The sequence below is a fragment of the Colletes latitarsis genome, chromosome 10 (assembly GCF_051014445.1).
Source record: "Colletes latitarsis isolate SP2378_abdomen chromosome 10, iyColLati1, whole genome shotgun sequence".
Taxonomy (NCBI): Eukaryota; Metazoa; Arthropoda; class Insecta; order Hymenoptera; family Colletidae; genus Colletes; species Colletes latitarsis.
In genome coordinates, this window is record NC_135143.1 from 17,115,161 (window position 1) to 17,131,488 (window position 16,328).

Consider the following 16,328-nt stretch of genomic DNA (forward strand, 5'->3'; position numbering starts at 1 on the left):
GGATCGTTCCCACGAGGAAACGGCAGTTCTAAGACTTCGCGAACAACGACCCTCGAAAGATCAACCGTTTTCGACCCTTTCCCGGACCGCTGGGTGATCGATGGATGACCGGTCGACCAGCCAACGACTCCCTTCGATCCGTTAATCGAACCGAACTTTCGTGTCCCCGACTGCACTTTCGTGGAATGGCGGATTATATCGAAGAGCTTCTTTAGAAGAGTGTTTTTGGAGATTGATGGCCTGCTGTTGACCGAGTCAAGGTTTCTCAATCACAGTCCACGTTTGTTTATTGGGGTGAAACAGATTCGAATGAATGGTAAAAGACATCAATGGACGCTAGTAATTAACAGAGATACGTTAGAATATTTTCTAATACACCGCATTGAGCTTTACTTATGAAATTATAAGAGGCAACCGCCATTATCCATGGGCCGATTTTGCTCAAAATGTAAACAAATCTTCGTATGGGAATATGGGAAACAAATTGGGAAACACTGTTTCAGGATGTAGAGTGATGGAGGATGTTTTGCTCGCGAACCGGGAAGGTATACGAGGAGGAATCGAGACTTAGGAGAATCGAGTGGTTTCATTGCTAAAAGTTCGAGTTTCCTAAAAGGAAGTTAGCAATTGATAGCAATTAAACACTTGACAACTACGCCCGCATTAGCTCTCGCAACATGGTCCAGAGATAAATAAGTAAAGCCATGCTTTGCTTTTACTAAACACTTGCAATTAGTACATACATATTGGTAAAAAGTATTATATTAGTTTTCTAACTTACTATAATTAATGTTTGGTGACTAAAATTATAAAGAGTAGCAGATATTTGTTAAAATGCTCTTACATATTTAAGAAGTTTTATAACGAAACATTGCAATTTTTAGACCTGGTTCTGACAAAAATTCGACAAGCATGTACTAATTAGCAACTCCGTATAAACCATGCACGGTAACAGCATATTTCGTACGTTGTTCAATTTATAATTTATCATTCAAATATAAATTTGTATTCATTGTGAATGATGAAAACACAAAAAAAATGTTTGAAAATACCTTTGCATGCATAGCTTCACCTGCGCAGATGTACCTTTCGACAAGATACTCTGCCTTGAGAATGCTATTGTATTCATAAAATGGTTACGTACGACTGATAATTATTTTTCAACGTGTGTATCTTCTACTAGACTTATCGATCATGGCATTGCGCGTACCGCAGCGTTACGATGAAGACGTTTTTATTCGAGGAATAACAGATCGTCGAAACGATTAACGTGTCAATAACTCTCATGAATACTTTTCTCCCCCCGTTCGAAGTTATTTCTGACCAGTCGATACTTCATCAATGAATTCGTACAAAGCTTCCACAGTATTCTATAGGGTCGAATAAAAAATTGGTCGATTGGTAGCAAAACAGAGGATACCATTAAAAGACAACGAAGTTTAAAACACCTATCGACCAGAAATTTCATAATTTTACAATTAAACTCGGACTGGAATTCTCCGCGAACAAAAAGCGTTTCCATTTTACTTACGAACTGCTCTCTTTCCACGCAAATTTTCGATATTCTTTGAACATTCTGGTCAGCCTCCAACGATTGTAAATTGTTTTCAAAATTATTAAAATTACTTTTCGGTTCGATTAATTTCAATGTTTTGCCTTTTGTAATAAATTTAATAACACGTAATATAAAGTATTTTTCCCTCCAATTCACGCGGTAAAAATGTTAAACAAAAGTAGCTGGATGGAAATCGCGTTAATGGAAAGTGCCATGAATAAAATTGCCAGGAAATTTCTGTCTGGAAACGCGTTACAGTTGCCGGTCGGACGATGTCGCGTGTTCGAGCTAATTAATCGGCCGGTGAAAATGGAAAGCGGGCTCATTTATTCGAGAGATTCCCGGAAACTGCGTTTCCTTTTTTTCTACTCCCCCTCCCCCCCTTATTGCACAATGCGAGCTCGCCTTCGATTTTTCATTCGACGCGTCCTCGTTTCGCGGAGTAGCGGACCGATCGCACAATGCTCGCGCGACGAACGTGTATCGTTTTACCCATTTTCACGCGAAGCCTGTGCGCGATCGTTACACGCGAGAAAAAACGGCTGCTCGTGTTAAAAATCGCCGCATGCAAAGGCACGGACATTCGATTACAGGTGTTCGGTTTCACCGTAGCCACAATTCACCGCGAACGGCTCTCGTCATCTGTTCCTCTTTATCTCGGGATAGGACTGTTGTCCCCGCTCGATTCCGAAACATTCGTGTCAGCCGCGCGAAGGGAATACCAGCCAGAGCCCCTGGCTACTTGCCAAATTTTCCTCCAGTCGAATTTTTCTGTTGTCGAGTTTCCCGACTGCTCCACGCTTCGCGTTTTCGTCGAAATTTATTTAAATACTCGAACTGTCGTCGAATTCGAATACCTGACCGTTCGTATAATATCAGAAGAATTACCTACTCGAATACTCTTGGAATTCTACGTTGAAAATACATCTATAACATTGATTTTAAACGAATACAACAGGCTAGACTGAGAACACGAGATGGCTCTTTCAAACCACAAAAATGATTTTCCTCTATCTTAATAGCGTGGGAAAATATTCTGAAAATTGTAGAATAATTAGCACGGCGCTTTCTTTACAATAAATTCTCGAATAGAGGCTCGCTAAAATTCAAATTTATCTCTATCAACGCCTCGACTTCAGAAGTAAGCTTTTCTCCAGAGTGGAGAGCCCTGTTGATGCATGGGGGACGGTCAGAGCGTTTTGCATTTCCCAAAGTCGTCAGGGAAGTTCCCGCGCCGGTTTTCACCGGGGCTTTATTTTTAATTTGCCGCGAGTGCAAACAATGCACGCCGGGAGCATGTGCTCGCGGCCGTCGGTGCCAATAGTATTGCACCGCTGACAGTCGTTCGAGTCCGTAACGCGGACGCTGCTGCGTTTCTGCTTTTTAAATATACCAAGCCGAACTCTCTCGACTTCCCAGTACCACGTCGTCGACTGACCACGACGGACGTCTTGTAATCCGACGGGAATCTTGTACGATCGCGCCGCGGGACAATTCGAATTCCAAACCGTGTACATCGATCGAGGTTTCGTTTCGTTCGTTCCCACCGCCCCCTTCTTCTGCGTCGACGACCGTCCTCCGTGATCGGTCCAACGTGTCAATCTTTTCTGGTACGTAATTTATGACTCCGACCCGGTATACAGGGTGTTCGGCCACCCCTGGGAAAACTTTCAATGGGAGATTCTAGAGGCCAAAATAAGAGCAAAATCAAGAATACCAATTTGCTGATGGAGGCTTCGTTAAAAAGTTATTAACGTTTAAAGTTCTGCCCGTACTGAATTTTTTTCTAGAAAGTGGGTAGGATTTCGGGGATATATCCATTCACCAAAAATGATTGTAATTGACCCCCGCAACCGAAAATAATTTTTCCAGAGCGTTTTGAAATTTTTTTTTTTCCGTCGAAAAATTTCACCTTTTCGAATTTTTTTGTAGAAAGTGGGTAGGATTTCAGGGGTATGTCTATTCACCAAAAATGATTATAATTGACCCCCGCAACCGAAAATAATTTTTTCAGAATTAATTAAAAATTTTTTTTTTTGTCGAAAAATTTAGGCACCCCCTGTCGATTTTTCTTAAAAATTCCTTTTTGATTTTTAGTAATTTTGTTTGACGCCCTACAGAAAAGTTGTCTAATACTTTTTTGTAGGTACCCATGAGCTCTACTTCAGAAAAAAGTTTCATTGAAATATATTCACAATTGTAGGAGTTATGGCTGTTTGAAAATTGGACCATTTTTATGGGGTTTTTCTCATTTTGCGAGGTCAAGGACCAACTTTTCGAATATTTTTGCTATTTGTACATATTCTCCACCAAAATACGCGTAGTTTGCATTTTTAAACATGAAAATCGTCCAATCCGTTCAGAAGTTATGACGTTTTAAAGATTCGCATGAAAATTCGGGCAGACATTTCTGGTCAGAAATTAGATTTTCGGTGAGGAATTTTTTTCTCGAAACTGAGTAGGATTTCGGGGGTATGTCTGTTGACCAAAAATGCTTGTAATTGACCCTTGTAAGTAAATATAATTTTTTTAGTATGATTTGAAATTTTTTAATTTCGTTGAAAAATTTCAGTACCTACTCGAATTTTTGTTTCGAAAGTGGGTAGGACTTCAGGGGTACGTATATTCACAAAAAATGATTGTGACTGAGCCCCGCAACCAAAAATAATTTTGTCAGAATGATTTGAAATTTTTTAATTTAATTTTTTAATAACATTTTAATGAAGCCTCAATCAAGAAATTAACATTCTTGATTTTCGTCTTATTTTGGACTCAAGAATCTCCCATTAAAATTTTTTCCAGGGGTGGCCGAACACCCTGTATACGCGAACTCTCGAATTGTCATCCTTCGGTTTTGATGCGTCCTTCGAGACGAACAACGCCTAGCGTCGTCGCACTGGGCCAAGAGAACCATTCTTATCCACGTGTAAATTGTAGATAAAGAATTGAATTTTAACAACTTTTTATATAATACTTGGGTGGAATTAAATATGAATTGAATTATGAATAAAGGGAAACTGGAACTGTTTAGCCAGTACAATTAATCCTCGTTTGAGTTTTTTTTTAAATAATGTAATTGTCTGAATTGTAAGGTTTGATTTTGGAATCGAAAGTATCGATTTATGTCGTTTTGCCTCGCAACTTCTTCGGGCTGACTCGTCATCGACCGACGATAATGGAAGAAATCAGACTGCAGACAGAAGACAGTTTGCCAGAGTCGAGTTGGTTTAACAATCAAACATCGCGATTGAACTTCCGTGCTTTGCAGCCGGTTTGCATAACCGCGCGGGCTCAACTACGAAAACATTCGCTGGCTCGAATCCACCGTGACGTTTCAGCAACTCATAAATTCGTTCGTCAAGAGCCAGAGCGGCGCGATCGGTCGTTTTGTTTCCCAATCTCGAAGCTCTGTTGAAGGAATAACATTTTCCTTATAACTCCGGGAATATATCGATTTTCGATGAGCCATCGAAAAATTATCCATGATTGTAACACTGTTATAGACGAGGTTAAAAATACCTACGATAGGTGTTCGATATTGCAAAGGTCGTTTACCTCTTTCGCGAGGAAACATTTGTATCTCGTTTATTAATTATAAATTTGACCTCAGGTGTAGTGCAAAAATTAACCAAGAACCTTTCCGTGTGAAAATTAGTTTTACATTTGAAACTTAAACGGAATTAAACTGATTAAAACTGCATCGTGATATTCGTAGTTTTAATTTTACGTCATAGTAAGAATTAATAGTTTCTGAAGGATCGGAGGACGCGTGAGATCGCAGACTCGTCGATGAAATCACGGTTTCTGGAAACGAAGACGATTACGGCCGCGCTGCGAGAGCGGTAACGCGATCTCGCGCGGATAAAGCGGTTCATCGGCAGTCGCTTCATAAATTACTCACTGGAAATGATCGATAATGGATCCCTTTCTCCGATTCGACGCGTTGGGCACCGATAAAGTGGGCTCGACTACCAAGCCAGTGATTAATATCCGTCAAATTCGTCGGGCTTTCTTCTAGTGGGAAATTTCTGCCGATGGACTGCTTGGAAAGCCGAGAAATTTCGCTCGACGGTGTATTCGTTGAATATTGAATGACCAGTTTAGCTGATGGATAATTCACAAAAAGTGACAGAGCTGTTCAAATTACTCGAGAAAGTATCGATCGAAAAAGTCAATAAATCTCACATTCGATGTAACGAATGCAAATACTTTAAATCGAAAATGTTCGTCTTGTACTACGGATCAGACAAATGAATGTTTTTGTTTCGGTAGATCAAATAATTTATTCAAAACTAAATCGTAAATTCTATTCGTTTTGAAATCAATCGAAGTGCATGTAATATTTTTACGATTTAATATTAATTCGATTCGTTCTCCTTTATTTTTCAATTGATTTCAACTTTTCAATCTTTAGTTCCATTCGCTTCGAACGCAAAAACGGCGCAAAAAATGAGTAAAAATAGAATGCTGCTAACAAAATATACGATCTTATCGAGAAAGGTCAACCGTGTCCCATAAATCAAGCGTGTGATATTGAATAACAAATTAGTTCTATGTAGATTCCCTTGCTCCGAAGAAGAAAGACATTGCTCCATGACCCATGACGCGCGTCTCACTCGCTTCTGGAACAACGGAGATCACGATAACGCGAATTTTTTCGCGCGGATGATCGAGTTTCCCAAAACGAGTTTTCCTGGACTCGAATTTCAAACACCTTCGAGCAAGGAAATCCGTATCGCATGCCTAACGATGTTCGATTCTTCCTCTCGATAATTGCGAAAACCCGACCATTCCATTAGCCTAATTACAAGTTTCCGTCAAACGGAGCCGTTACCGCCCGAATAACATTGTTAAATAAACTTGCCTCGAACTTCGTTTCTAAACCAAATTCTCGTTAATTTCTGATTTCAAAATTTCATTATCTGAATTATTTTATTCGGGAACAAATTATTGGCTCTTTTCGGTATACTGTGATCTGAATTTCAATTAATTTAAATTAATCGAAGTAAAACTAAAAGGAGCTGAGGATAATTGAATTAATTGGTGGTTGAATTCAGACGAATTCTCGGTATTAAATTGAAAACCAAATGAATTTTAATTGGTCTGAAGACTCAAGTTAAATTTAAAAATTGTACGAAATTCGAAAATAAATGGCCAATGTTTAAATGAACTTTATTTCTGTTTTTATTTCCTAAGTTGCGAATTTTTAATCGAGATGCTGCTCGTTGGTAATTCAGAAAAATATGAACGTATTCCTTGAAACTTCATCTACGGATTAAATTTATTTCTGGGATACGAGTTTATAATTAACATTGTAATAAGCTGTCAATAGCCGTGGCCCGTTTCAGGTAATCGATCCACGCGCTCGGTTGGGCATACAATTCTCACTCTATATTATTCGAATGAAGCCTACAAACGAAATCGGCAGGTTTCAGAACAGTTTTGATGCTATCATTTACACCTATCAAAGAATTTTATAGAAAACTAAAATGGGCGTCAAACACAGTGTCCCACTATACTATTCCAACGTTAAATACTTTTTATTCGATGAGCAAGATTCGATTAAATTTAAATTACTCTTTCTTTTAAGATCTTTCAAAGGGTTTGAAAACCACTGCCCCAAAGTGTTAATCGTTTCCGCGATTCGTCGAGCAAGCCTCGGTCGTTTGTCCTAGCGCGTCGAATTTTCTAGCGCCGAATGGAAATCCCTGGATGGAAATGGAATTTTTCGCAGTCAGCCGGTTAAAAGGTTCTTTGTTTTCTTTCGAAACAACCGCGAGCCGCGACTGGAAACGTTTCCCGATAAACGCGCTTCCGGCCCCGCCGATACTTGAGGCATAACGCTTGCGCGAGCGCGACTTTGCTTATTGCGATGCAACACGATCGAGCTAACAACCTAGTCGAGCATGTCTGTTATAGCAAATTAAAGGTCCATTTTCACGTAACAAGAAATCAGACATTTTAAAGTAACATGAGATGATTTTAGTGACTCCTAACATTTAAATAAATATTATTTACGTGTAATAAAATGGAGAAAAGTATGGACACAACATAACGTCTGTTGTCAAATGTCCCGACAACGCAACGGTTAAGTTTTTTAGGGTGATAAATATGGCACTCAGTGTCAGGGCACTTAAAGTCATGGCTCTACATCACGTGAAAACGGACCTTAATGGGGACGAGTCCAGTTTCGTCCTTCTTCATCCACCGACAGTCGATGACCTCTTCGTCCCTTCGTTTTTATCTCTTCGACCCCCCTCCCCTTCGTCTCGTTCCGTTGTCTCCATGTCGTTTCTTTTTCGCGCGTCGTTTCTGCTCCTTTCGTTCCACTTTTTGCTCCTCGCGCCCAGCTCGCCCACGCGCCGAACCCGGGCTGACGCAACGTTTCTAATCCCATCGAAGTTTGTTTACGAGGGAAGCTAGCTCGAATTTTACATTTATTTAGCAAATTTTTTGCTCCTAACGGTTGCCAAACTCGACAAAGTGCTCCGAGGGGGGCTTAGGACCTTGTGTCCATCATTTTTATTTCGTTATTCGAGTTAGTTTTTTAACACACTTTTTCACAAGAAAAATTTATCTTCTAATATAGGTGGTACAACGTAGGGCGTTTCTTTGTATAAAAATGAGTCGAAAATGTAGAGTAAAATTTTATTGGGGATGCATACAATTGATTAATTGTAAGTCTGGATTTAACGTGAAAATTACGTAGTATAGACTCTGTTTGATTAGGCTGTTTAATACAGAAGGCTAGGACAGATGCCTTCTGAGATTAAATTCGTTGAAGAAATTTTTCTCCGCGTGCCCCACTGACTTTCCAAAATGGAGTTGGGACTAAGAGGGACGTTTACGATTGTACGACTAGATAATATTATTGATAAAATCGATGTGAAACCAGTAATTTATTTGAAAAGGACTCGTTGAACGAAATTTGGATCCAGTCTCTGCTATAACCGAAGAATATTTGCATAGTATGTCGAAGTAAATTCTCTTCTGGCCTCTGAACCGAAATCGCGCAGTCCGCCGCGGCAAACGAACCGAATCGAGTCGGGGGATATTCGTCTGGATAATTAACGCGATAATTCGCGGCTGAAGCGAGCTTTGTCCGATTCGACGGGAAATTCGGGCATTTTGAACGGGAATGGCCGCGCGGGGGATATAACCGTTAGTCGCCGGATTAAAATCATGGAAACGTAGCTGGCGAACTCCCACCGACCTTTCCCCGCGATTCTGGATCGATCGAACGTGTCACGGGACTCGTCGATTTCTTTCTGCAGATACCTGAGGTCGACGAAGGACGCCTGGGCGTCGCGAAGTTTCGAGCGCCTGCTGCTTCGCGTGGGTCGGCCAGTCGAACGGATGCTGGTCGCACGGAGTGTTCGGGAATGAGAGGATTGGACCCGCAGAGACATTGAACTTGGATCGAGGGGATCACAAAAGGTAACTGTTTCTTCTTCTCTTACCGTGTATTGTTAGTTAAATAAACCAGAGAAGCGTATTCTTCGGTGGGATTGTGAAATAGGACAGAGGAAACGAAGGGATGAAAGTGCACAAAATTTGGAACGATAAGTGTAACGTCTATATTAGGTATTTTCATTAAGTAGAATCATGATATAACATTTTCTTGAAAGTAATTTCTAGTTTGATTTTATATTTTTTAAATGATTCTCACGTGTTCAAAATTGAAGGCTATCGAGTTCTGTTAAATTCTGATAATTTAGAATTCAGAGTTTCTTTGATTCGAAACTTCTATAACTCAAGGTCGTTACAAGGACATACTGATACAGGTCGTCGAGCCTAAGCTAACCTAATCTAACTAGGAACTTCCACGACTCAAGTTTGTTAGAAGGTTACACTAGTACGGGTCATCGAAACTAACCCGTATATAACCTGTCTATAAACTTTCGCAGCTCAAGGTTGTCAAAGGTCACAAGGGTGCATGTCATTGAACTCAACTTGACCTAATCACAAATTATCGTAGCTCAGGTTCTTAACCTTGAACTTCTTCAGCTCAAGGTCGTTAGAAGGTCGCGCACAGATGCAGGTCGTCGATTTTAACTCAAATTCAATCTGATCCAATCGCAAACTTTCACAGTTCAAGGTCGTTGGAAGGCCACGCGGATGTAGGTCGTCGAACTCGTTCGAACATGATCGAAATTGGAAATGAACGATCGCGGGTGTTCTGTTATAATTTCCGTTGCTGCTCCCCAGCGTTACGGAATTAAACCGTGGAAGCCATTTAAATTCGGGACGGTCGATTTTCGCGGGCGAAACGCTGATCGGTTTCCAGGACAGGATTCTTCCGCGTGCAGCCAGCTATTTCCGAGCGCGCATTACGCGCGTACACGCGTGCACGCCCGCCTCTTCGAAACGAAACGAACGAACCTACGGATCTCATTATACTCGCAGATTCGTTCGATTGGTAGATACGAATTCCGGGTAGGAAACGCTCGGATATTAACCATTAGCATCGAGAACGCGATCAGCCGTACCGATTCGAGTTCGCGATTATTCGCGTCGCGTGATTTTCTATTGTGAACGCTAAAATCCCACTGAAAATGCGACGTCGCGTCCCGAAGACTCTGAACTTGGTTCTCGCACCTCCTCCCATCGAGAACCGTATTATTTTCGCTCTTTTCTAGCGTCCTTTAAGTTTGGATTGACTCCACAAACCTTTACAACTAGTGTCAGTTAGTTTTGCATTAAGCGTGGCCTTGGACGTCACGGCTAAAAGTATTTTAATAACGTGAAATGCATTTTCTTCGGATACAGCGACAGTCGCTTTCAAGTGACGCGGTTGGAACTGCCGAGTTCGCTTGAATGCGGGGTGAATACTAGGAGATCGTCATACTGAGAATATGGGCTACTATTAGTGGATCTTTATTAGTAACTGTAAGCAGTAGTTTTGAATGATTAGGTTCGAAAGCGAGGCGAGATTCCAGTCGCGTTGCTTTTAAAGGCGTTGAACAAGATCAAGAAGACACTCAGATCTTCGGTGCCAAAACTCTTGAAAACGAAACCTCTCTGAAACCATTTTCTGAGTCCTAAATACTCAGCAACATGTGACGAAGATTTCTGTTACTCAGATTTCTAAAATTGTAATTCGAATATATACGTTATAATAAACATAAAACGAGACACGCCGGAGGCCACGATGGTACCGGCAAGGGACAAAAAGTTTTCAAAACAAAATTTTGGAATCATTTTTCTCGAAATTGTTCTGACCAGAGTGCAACGCACAAAATTGAATGCAGCCTCGAACGGTGCGAGTTCAAGATCGTCGCCAAACAGGCCGGCGAGTCTGCGTTCCGAGTGTAAAAATAGTTATCGATATAGTATGCTCGTGAAATAGACTGTCGAGTTTGAAACTCCTGTCCTTCGCGCGTCACTTGTTTACCGCTCCGCGGAGGCGCGTTCTATCTATTGGAAAACAGGTTTGCGTGGAAACGAACTTCCCGTCAACGGCGTGAAACCCGTCCTGGTCCCAGGAGACGAATCGAGTCGTTTGTTTCGACAAACCGCGGTAACATTCGCGTTTCAAATGGAATTGAGACCACTCGTCCAATTTTTCTGCACTCGAACGTCAGAATCCTTCGTTGATCCAAATATTTGACTATTATTCGAGTACCGTTCAAATCATCTTTGAATACTCGAGTATTTTCTCAAGTTTAGAAAAAAGATACCCGTGGAAATTGATTCACACTGCTTTGACTTAAATTTACTGAAGAGGTGATCGAATAAATAAATTTTACTTACAGGCAGATAAATTAAGTTTGAATCTCTATATGTTGAATTATTCAGAAATTTTCGAACCAAAGACATCAATTTCCATCGCTACGTACCAGTTACTATTGCTTGTACGACGACGCTAAACTCACTTGATTCTATATTTAGAGTCCCTGTATTTAGTTATCGCGTGCAATGTCGCCAGCATGTACCGTATAGTATCAATTATGAGACCGAGGAGGGGGAAGAACATGTGGGATCTGCGGAACACGTGGAACGACTAAACTGGCTAACAAGTATACGGAAAATAAATGTTGAATTTTGCTCCTATTATTCCACCCATCGGATAGAATCTTTCATTTTAATAATCAATTCTTAATTTTAAAATGCTCGGACGCAAGAAACTGCAATTATCGTTGGACTATGAATTACACTTTTTTCTACATGGCGCGCTTAAATTTCCTTCACCACGGAGCCTATAAACCGAGCTACCCGGGCAGAAATTTTACGGTACGAAAAATATTAATAAAAAAAAATTCTTATAACGCGACCCAACCAGATTTCATCTTCAGGAACGCAACCTCCCTAATATCCATACTTTTCGAAGCAGCCTGTTTTTTCGTCAACTTCCAGACGCGCAAAAGAACGATGGCACGGTTTCCCCCTCAGACATCGAAAATTTTCGCAATAATCGTCTATAAGATGGTGGGCAACGAGCAGCAGACGCCATCAAAAAGTCCTTAACGCGCGGCTGGAAGGAACGATGTTACACCCGCGTGCCTTCCGTCTGCCGCTTCTTTGTTTCGTCTTTTCTTCGCGTTTCCTTTTTTTTGTGGGCGACCAAGACACCCGGTTCCTTCGACAGCCTATGGCGCCAGACTGGATTCCCTTATAACATTCCTGCACCGCGGCCACGCGTTTTGGATTGCAAGTTAAATCGCAATATGGGCAAAATTTTATTTAATCGATCGATGAAGGATAAACACACTGTAACGATTTATTCCGTCGCACTGTTATTCATTCTATCTTCACGAAAGTGTCAAGAATATATTGACGATGTTCTCCCGAAAAGATGAGTCCAAACACGACTCCATTCGGATTAATTTTGATTATACGCTCCTCTAGCCAAAAAAAGTTCAAAAAATATTTGGAAATTTATACAACTAAAAATTGTCCGATCGTGGTCGTGTTTGGACTCATTTTTATCGGGAAAACACCACCAATACATTCTTAATGTCTTCGTGAAGATAAAAATAAATCTCCAGTTACAAAAGCTATTATGGACAGTTTCCTTTTTAACATTTTAAGTTAAAAGACCTACTCAAGTTACTTCGAAAGTTACTTCTTGCGTATCAAAATCTTCCTCGAATCCCAGGCATCTCTTGGTTTTTCCTTGGAGATTTGAAGGGAATCTTCTCTTCGGAAGTAAGTTATATCAGATTTTCCGTGCTTCTTCCGCTGCGCCCTTAATAATTAATCGTTCTAATAGATCGTTAATGTCGCTCGGTATCTATGGACAGTTCCATAGTTAGTTAATACTTGTATTGTTCCACGCTTTTTACTCTCGAAAGCCGAGTTCTGCGTCAACGTCGGATCGTTTTAGTTTTACTTAGTCCTTTAATTAGAGCGCTGCTTGTTTCTTGTCCGTGGAAAAGAGGGCTGCGTCAACTTTCGCGCAAAGAGCTTTGACACCTGGGCTTGTTTATTAAGACAGGGAAGCACACTTTGTCGTCGTCTCCAAGTTACAGAGTTGACGGATCGGAACAACACCGACGATTTTAGCGAGCCGTACAAAACGGTGTTGAAAACTCTTTTCGTGTGACGTCTGGCGTTAAAATTTAGCAACTTTGCAGAGAAAGTCGTCGAAATGGTCGTGAGGATCATCCGCTCGGACGAGTTTCTAGCTCGTTATATCCAGAGCTTTTCAAAGCTTCGGTGTACACAATATTTCTTTCGGCCCTGATATCCCAGGTAATTCCTTACAAGTGCCTAAAGGATGTCTTCTAACTATTCTACGCAGTGTCTTTCGTTTCGAACGTTTAACTTTCCACGTTAAAGCGAGCATTAAATGTTTTGGTTGCTCGTGGACATTTTATTCCCTTTTAAATCGTTACGATGTTCGTGTAGAAAATTTCTGGTCTCGTAGATACAGTAGAAGTTTGATATCGAATAAAAAATATTGTAAAAGATTTCGATGCCTGTTTTTTCTCGGGAACATCGACAGCGAAGGTACGATATGTTTGCCACTACCCATCGGATTCTAATTCAAATAGAACAGTCTCCCTCTAACGCGGAAATAGTCGAATTCGACGTTCAAAAATCACCAAAGTCTCTCGTGAAATAAAGTAACAAAGACCGATCGACGAGTGGCGCTTGCAGGCAAATATTTGCGCTTGTAACGGGATATCGAAATCGCTGGTCGGACGTACGTGCCGCGACTCACGATTCTCCGCAGACCACGGTGGAAAAACGAAGGAAATTACAGCGACTGTTAACTTCTTCCTCCGCCCGAGCCAGCCATTATTCACGCTCGACGATTTTCGGTGGGTCGAAATGCACGCCTCGAACTGGAGCATCGATTAGAGGGAACGATAATGCGTCCTTTCTCGTGCACTGAGTAAATGAGCTGTGGTGTATAAAAAGATATTCGAAAAATACGTAAAACGATCACTGAAACCCGCGGCAGAATATTCAGAGAGTCAAAAATAAAAGTGGAAAATTTCTTATGGCGAGAAGAGCGATAACAACATGGGGGGGGGGGGGGAGATTTATACTTCGACGTTTTAGCTCGCGATGAAAATCTGTTGGAACTTTTTATTCCAAACAGTTTGTTTTTACACGTTTAGAATATTTCAATATTAAAATGATTATGATAGAATGATAGATTCGGTATTGTGGAATTAATATCTGTGACAGAAGATCGAACTCGGGAAAAAATGCCTTATTGGAAGAAGAAAACGTTACTAGGTCAAAGGGGATGGAAAATTTTTTTCCCGAGGTAATTCTGTTTCGTTAACCAGTCTTGTCGAGTAATTTTTCTTTATTTTGGTCGACTGCCAAGAATCTTTTCTTTAAATAGGTCGATGTTTGAAACAAACCTCAGACTTCTTACCGACCACCGTTTTCTTTTATTTCTTTCGAGTTTCTTTGTATACGTGTTTTCTGCCCCAATTAAACGACGATAATGTACGTGAAATTTGAAACAGAGGTGTACTTAAATTTCACTAAATACAGATAGATGGATTCGCAATGAGGTAATTGTTTACATTACTGGACAAATAGATTTCCACTCCGTAATCGCATTATTTCATTTATTTGACATTATATTCGTTAATTAGGTGTATTTGTTTTCATTATTAAACAGTCCATAATGCAGTTAACCCAATAATGAAATTATCGATGGCGGTATATTGTTTGGATTTCGCGTTATTTATCGGCTGAAAAAACAGGTTTTACATTAACGTTTGCTCGGCCGTGCAACAAAAGTTGATTCGAGATTCTAATAATTCTTCGAAATGTTCGAGTATAGAAAAATTCGACGCGAGCCTGTCACGGTGGCGTTAAATCTATGCGAGGTAAAGATTAGGCCAGCGAAGCGCGACGAGCCACTTTGCTCGCCGTCTTTCGGAGCCCGCGCTAACTTTGGCCCGGTAGAAACTTTTTAATTAATCCTACGGTCAGTTGGCTAACTCGAGCCCTGGGATACGGTTAAGAGGGAATTTTACGCCGCGATCACGCGTGATATGTGCTTGCTAGTTTCACACGGTCATCGACATTCACTGGGAGCGGAACCGAATTAAGGTCTTTTCAAGTCTCGAGCGGAGAAACATTGGAGGTCCTCTCGATAAAGAAAATTTTTAAACGAGATAACGTTGTCTCTATAATTGTCAAATTTTGAAGTTTCCAAGAAGAATAAATAGCAAATAGCAAATAGCAATTTTTAATTCTATCCCGAAGCAACTTCTTCCAATAGTGTTCTCAATGACTCTAAAATTTTAGTTCGAATAAAATTTGCTCGTCTCTGTGCAGAATGCAAAAGTTTGTTAAATGATCAGCGCGACCTAAGCGAGCCATGATCGCGAAAGTATGCAAAACGCGGCGCTGGGAAAAGACGATCGAGCCGTTCGGGCACTTATCTCACATGTCGAAGCAATCGGCACGCAAAGAGCACGCAAAGACCACGATTTTGCAAACACGAAGGTGTATTTTCTGTTTATTGTTTTAACGTTCATACGCCGTGCTCATTTCTGACAGTATTGTTGGGCACGGCAATTGATTCGAGAAACGCGCAGCTGCGTAAACAGGCGCGCTGGTGTTTGCATTCTGCAAGCGGCGTGAATTTTTCTGTTGTTCTTGACTTCTAACATTCATGCTAGGGAGCGTAAACCTTCCGTAACGATAAACAGTTCGTTACCTAACCAGAAATACGCTCGGTTTGAAATAACAGCCGCGAAGAATGACGAACGCAGTTTTTGGAATTGTCATTCGCCCGACCGTCAATCAGAAACTCAAACACACGTTTATCAAGTCCGTCTACTTTGAAGCCGATTGACTAACGTTTCAGATTTTTTCCGGTGCGAACCGTTCGACTTATCAATTTCTAATTCAACGCATAAAGTGATTTGTCCAACAGAAAAAAGAGATAAAATTCTACGGCTGAGAAAAGACGGGTTTGTAATGATCGCTGAAACTTTCGGAAACCGCAAGAAAATGGTGAATTGATCCCCAAACTGTTCGATTGGAAAGCTCGGAGGGGTTTAAGAATTATCCGCGACAGTTTCTCGGTTCTCCTTCTCGGATAAATGACGTTTAATTGCGCAAACGAGAATGGACGTGAGTTAAATGAAAGTTTTAGACGTCAACGGTCTTAGAATACCATTAAGAAGTTTAATTAAGTCGAGACGAAACGAATTTCCATCGCGAAATAGCTACGTGGCATCTATTTTACGCAACGGACCATCCAGTTTCGTCTCATATCTGGTCAGATTTTTAGTTCAACTTCCTTCGTTATCTTTAAAACTAATCGTAGCGCGTTCTGTTACGTTCCGAG

At 40.8% G+C, this 16,328-nt stretch overlaps 1 protein-coding gene across 1 annotated transcript in view; it reads left to right on the top strand.

The window, feature by feature from the left end:
* The first annotated feature begins 2,973 nt into the window (after positions 1-2,973).
* The window catches only part of LOC143346520 (sodium-coupled monocarboxylate transporter 1), a 57,380-nt gene continuing 44,025 nt past the window's right edge, over positions 2,974-16,328 (top strand). The window contains exons 1-2 of the mRNA XM_076774677.1: positions 2,974-3,165; positions 8,830-8,992. The gene's annotated coding sequence lies outside the window, so the exon portion shown is untranslated. The remainder of the gene's footprint in view (positions 3,166-8,829; positions 8,993-16,328) is intronic.